This window comes from Odontomachus brunneus, unplaced genomic scaffold (assembly GCF_010583005.1).
Source record: "Odontomachus brunneus isolate Ranch 3 - 2012 unplaced genomic scaffold, Obru_v1 Obru_scaffold_462, whole genome shotgun sequence".
NCBI lineage: Eukaryota > Metazoa > Arthropoda > Insecta > Hymenoptera > Formicidae > Odontomachus > Odontomachus brunneus.
Genome location: NW_022639912.1, coordinates 14453 through 20208, shown reverse-complemented (window position 1 = coordinate 20208; position 5756 = coordinate 14453). Strand labels below are relative to the sequence as shown.

General features: G+C 31.1%; 1 protein-coding gene across 1 annotated transcript in view; it reads left to right on the top strand.

Moving 5' to 3' along the window:
- Positions 1 to 790, top strand: part of LOC116853701 (palmitoyltransferase ZDHHC3) — a 4149-nt gene extending 3359 nt beyond the window's left edge. Inside the window, exon 8 of the transcript XR_004380026.1 lies at positions 90 to 790. The gene's annotated coding sequence lies outside the window, so the exon portion shown is untranslated. The remainder of the gene's footprint in view (positions 1 to 89) is intronic.
- The last annotated feature ends 4966 nt before the right edge of the window (positions 791 to 5756 follow it).

Genomic DNA, 5756 nt, shown 5'->3' with positions numbered 1-5756 from the left:
TATATATATATATATATATATATATATATATATATATATATATATATATATGTATATATATAGTAATAATGTTTTGTTCTTTGTTACAGAAAATGCATAATGGATTCGAAATCGGGAGATACTGATTATTTGGCGAATGCATAAATTGATATTAAGAATTTTAACTATTAATTTAATATCCGTATAATAGTCGTTATTTGAGAGAAAAATTTGTCCCACGTAAGATATTCAGATTTGAATTTAGAGTTAGATTGGAGATTTTCTTAAATCATATAGGTTGCGTTCCGTAATACGCATATGCGCGCATTTATCTATCTTGATGTCACATATATTGTAAAAATGCGCGCATATGCGTATTACGGAATCCAACATAGTATATGCGACACATTACATTCGTAATCGCGATTCAACTGAAAAACTCAATGTAAGGCAAATCTCAAATAATACTAATAATACGGGTTTAATATCTGTTTTTACTAATGTCAATTAAACTTTAACTTGAATTTAAGTCCTCTTCAGACAAAAACTTAGACTCAAATTAAATCTAATTGACGTTGGTATACAAAATGAGCACAATACATGCTGTGGCATGCATTGCAAAAGAAGAGCACTTTCTGTTATGACTCGAAAAGTAAGCTTTTACATAATTTATTATATGTTATATTTATATCATTTTGCTTTTGATTTTATGTTCAATTCCTTAAAGTACATTTCCGAGATGATATATATTTAAGGGTTATTTTGTACGAGATTACAGGCCATATTGATGAATATAAGAAGTTCAAACGTTTTTACATGTATAATGGTTTCTAATTTTACATAAACAACTACTAAAAATAGGAATTAGTAATTAATTACTTTCATCATAACAGACACACATGTACGCGCATATGCAAAGTGTCTGACGTTAGGTGAGAAAACGCTTGTGTTACATGTCAAATTGAACACAACAGTTTTATCATTTTGTAAACAACCACGTAAAACTTTAAGTTGTTTAAAGAAGATTAGTGAGAGATCGTATGCGATACATGAGCTGTATGATAGCGATATTTGTTATTGTGTAGATTAGATTAAATTGAACAAGATAATTCTATACCATTTTATAAGCAATTACGTAATATTTTAAGTTATAAATTAAAGAAGATTGGTGAATAATCTTCGCGAGGCGGTGAACGAACTCTATAAAAGCGGTAACTACTCGATTTTTCTATTAGATTTTTCCACTCACCGTTTATGAATTGGCTATGAAATGGAGGGTGAAGTAAAATTTTTTTTTATTTAATTGTTTTAATCAAATCTACAAGCACATCGATGATAGGCATTGCCGTTACAGGGTTATATACCGTATTACACACAATTATTCGCCAAGTTTTTTAAATTAATAACTCAAAATTTTACATGACTGTTTACAAAATGGAAGAGAACTTTTGTGTTCAGGTTTTCCTACTTATTACCAGATACTTTATACATATATATGTATATATTGAGTCACAAAACAGTTTGGACGCATTTCGAGAACTGAAATTGTAGCGCTTCAAGGTGTCAAAATTAAGAAGCACTACTGCATTTGCTTATGAATTGGTTAGGAATGATAATAAAGAATATATTAACATGTCATTCACGTTATCTTACATTTATTTTCATATTTTTTTACTTCGACTCTTGTCATAACCGATCTATACGCAAATGTGTCAGCAATATCTCTCAATTTTGACATCCTGAAGCGTTGCAATTTCAGTGCTCGAAATGCGTCCAAACTTTTTTTTGTAATTCAATGTACGCTGTGTTTCAACACGGTTTAAACATTTTTTCCGATGTAATTCAGAATGCAGTCGATGATCTAACGAGAGAATTTAATTTCTTAAAATTAATTAAGAACAACTTTTCTCATTGGATTACCTGTTGCATTCCAAACTGCATAAAAAACCGTATTGATATCAAGTATATGTATGGACATATCAAATATATGTGCAAGTATGCGTGCAGATTAGGTCTAAAATGTTATAATCTGATATCTTGGAAACTACCAAATGAAAATATATAATATTGGCAGCTATTTTCTTGTCACACATACACAAAAAAGTCTTTTAACCCTTAGAATATATTGGAAGGTGAATTTAGTTAAATGTGAATATATTTGAATAGTGAATATATTTGAATATATTTGATTAGTGAAAACCGTCGCTAATGAAAACTGGCTTAGGGATATAAAGTAGGAGCGATCAGATTATCGGCCATATGGAGCATTAAGCTCTGCGCTGTTTCATACTCTAAGGGTTAAATGTGTCATAATTAAATTTCGGAAATCTTGCGTGGAGGGAAGGTGGAGCTTGAAATTTGAAATGCTACCTATGGAAAAAAATAATGCAATCAGATTCTACACTGACAAATAAGCAATTTTTACTATAAATATGATTTTCTAAAGGAATACAAATAGTTATGGTTTATGAAAACTAGAGATTTATTAAACAGTATCTCTCAATTAACAAATTTAATTACTGAATTAATAATAAATAATGATTAATTAATAATAGTTAATTATAATAAAATATTAAAATAAATTATAATAAAAATAATAATATAAATAAATAATAGAAATATAAAGCTCTTTAAACATATAACATTACATTTAATATTCTTTAAGCCTTTTAAGAATTAGTTACAGAATTTTGTGTGATTAATTTCTTTCTCTGAAGGATAGTAATATCTTATGATATATGCGCCAGGGCCTTTCTTGTCTTTACGTACGTTAAGCAATTTTAACCATCGCTTAATCGATCCTGTATCCCGTTTGTATTAACCTTTACTGGTTACATGGGGTGTACAGCACTCCAATCAATTTTCAATTTCAAATTACGCGCCCTTAACATTCAAAATAGGGTCAGAGGCGCCATCAGCCGTTAGTCAAAACTCCCAACTATACGTTTGAACATTTCGGTTGGCTCGGCAAGGCGTCAGGATGCTTTCAGCAGTCCGTAAAGCAGGAACGTGGTGTAGTACATCCCACTGTGAAGTAACTTTTTTTCAAGACCCATTTATAAACTATTTTTTTCAAAAAATACAGCTATTGAGCAGTAAAGTTTCAGAGTTTTCAGACCTTAATATTATTATTTGAAAGTTTGACGAATTTTTGAAAAAAAAGATTCATTTTTTCGAAACTCTTAATTTAACACTAAATCTAAGTATATGATTTTTTTGTTTTTTTTAACTATTGGAGCATGTTTTTATGATCTTCAAGAATGTGTCAACACCACTAAATAATTTAAAAATGCGGTCTGATTAAAATAGTAATACGAAAATGACATTAGGCTGTGCCACAACCCATGTGACCAACTTGTTACGATTAGGAAGTATGACCAGTAAGGGTTAATAATTTTCAACCCTCAATATTTGACATGACATTAAACAATTTTTGTCCTAAAAAATAATCTTTAATTTTATCTTGTTTTATTATTTGGTTTGGTTTTATTTTATTAAGTGTTCAGGAGATATGTATAAAATTCTAATGTATTTATTTAATCATAGTACAAGACTTAGTACAAAACTTCGTCGTACGTTTGGTAACATACCTAGCAAACACATATGACATAATATAACTATTATATTACTATTATATAACTATTATTATCGTATTAGTAACACACATAATATATATTACTGTTGTATATTATTAATATTGAGGTTACTTAATTTCGTTTTATAACTACTCCAGACAGCACAAAATATTTATAAAACATTTACAAAATATTTATAAACTTTATTTGAATATTTTATAAATATTTACCAAAATATTTCATAAATATTTTTATGATCTTAGCTTCACTAGATCATAAATATTATAAAAATATTGGTAAATGTTTACCTTTATACCAAGCCAGCTCCAAATAATTTCCGAGTAACCTTGATGTTGATTTTGATCTTGAAGGAAGTCAATGCTATTGACCTATATCGGTGCTCATTGTTTATTAACCAAAAAAATTTTAGAAGTTAAACGTAATTTTTGCACACATATGGAAATACGGAAATATTTGCGCATTTTCTATAGTTGCCGAAATATTAATAAAAAAGGTAATACACACACACGCACACTGCTCGTCCGCACAGCGCGCTCGCCCGCCCGCCCGGGCGGGCTCGCGGTGTGTGCATGTGTTCATATTATATTTGAAGTCTTATAAATACATATTTTTTTAATAATATAAACGGCTATATGGCGGTCGCTTATAGTTTCTGAGATATTAATAAAAAAGATGCCTGACTCTAGCTGTATAACTGTATGTAGTTGCTGTGGTCTTGGATCAAGTCCATTGACCAATAATGTCCAGATAACATGCATGTCTAAAAGATGTCGAAAAGATATCTAAAAGATATGCAACATTTTGTTGCATAAGATGTCTTTTAGATATCTTTTCGACATTTTTTAGACATGCATGTTATCTGGGAAGTTTGTATTTGGAATAGCCGAACAGAAACAGAAAGGATGTTTCTCAAACTTCTGTAATTTTCTGTAAAATTCCTAAATATTTCTTCCAATTTTCCAAAGAAAAATTAACATCTCAAAGGCTCTTTCATTATTATTAAAATCAACATCTGCCACGTTTATGGGTTCACAAAAACCGGACCTGCGCAGACCAAGTCTCCGATGCCCTGCGCGGGCAATAAAAAAGAACGTGTTCCAGCGTTTCTAAAGTACCACAATCACATTGCGGATTGCTGATAATTTGCTTATCAAAAAGGTGTTGCGCTATGCGCACGTGATGTGTTCTCAGTCTCATTTTTAATGAGATTATTAGTCTTGCAACTGTCGTTAGAATGGTTCTATCAAATGTATAAAATTTTTAACACAAGGCGTAAAATCTTCTTTGATGCGCGTTCTATAGAAATAACGAAAACCGCGCAACGTAGAAGAATCAGAAAAAAATTGTATTGCACTTTCATTCATCCTTTCTTTTATGATACGTCATATCGTATTGGAAAATAAAACAGACTCATGATGATCGATAACATCGCAGCCACAGGCAGCGTCCTTGGCCATTGCATCTGCGTGCTTATTTCCCTCAATACATGCATGTCCAGGGATCCATATAAAGATAATAGAGAAACTTTGCAAATACAAACATTTGAAAATATCTTTAATCATGTAAACAATCTCATGTTGCTTTTCTTTAGGTTCACATTTGCTAATCGTAGCAATTAGGCTCCGTAAGTCCGTAGCGATGACGACCTTCTGGGATTGCATATTCTCCACGGCTCTCAGTGCGCAACCGCTGTAGCTTCAGCCTCAAAGATGGATAAATCACAGGATAAATTAAATCGGAAAGAAATTGAGGGAGAGGAGGAGAAAACGGAACATCCCCCGCATTTATCTTAGAGCCATCTGTATATATAATACTGTAATCAGAAAAGTTAAAGGTAACCAATAATTTTCTAAAATATGAATTTATTTTTAGAGTAATATCCTCTAAATTATTATTCTTATTCGCCAAGATTCTATCTTTCAAAAGCGAAACATGATAAATGACACATGTGTCCCCAATGTCAGTATTTATCGAGCAAACGAGCAGTAAACGAGCAAATGCAGAACCAAAGTTAAAATCCAAAGGAATAGGTAAATAGGACGTATATATCTGTTGACAAAATTCACCAAAAGTATCGTTAATAAGATAAAAGAAGTGCTCACACCAGAGTGTACATTTAAATTCCTGGTGTATACGGAAGCTGCCAATTCCCTCACGGGATGCTCCATTATGGAAAAACAT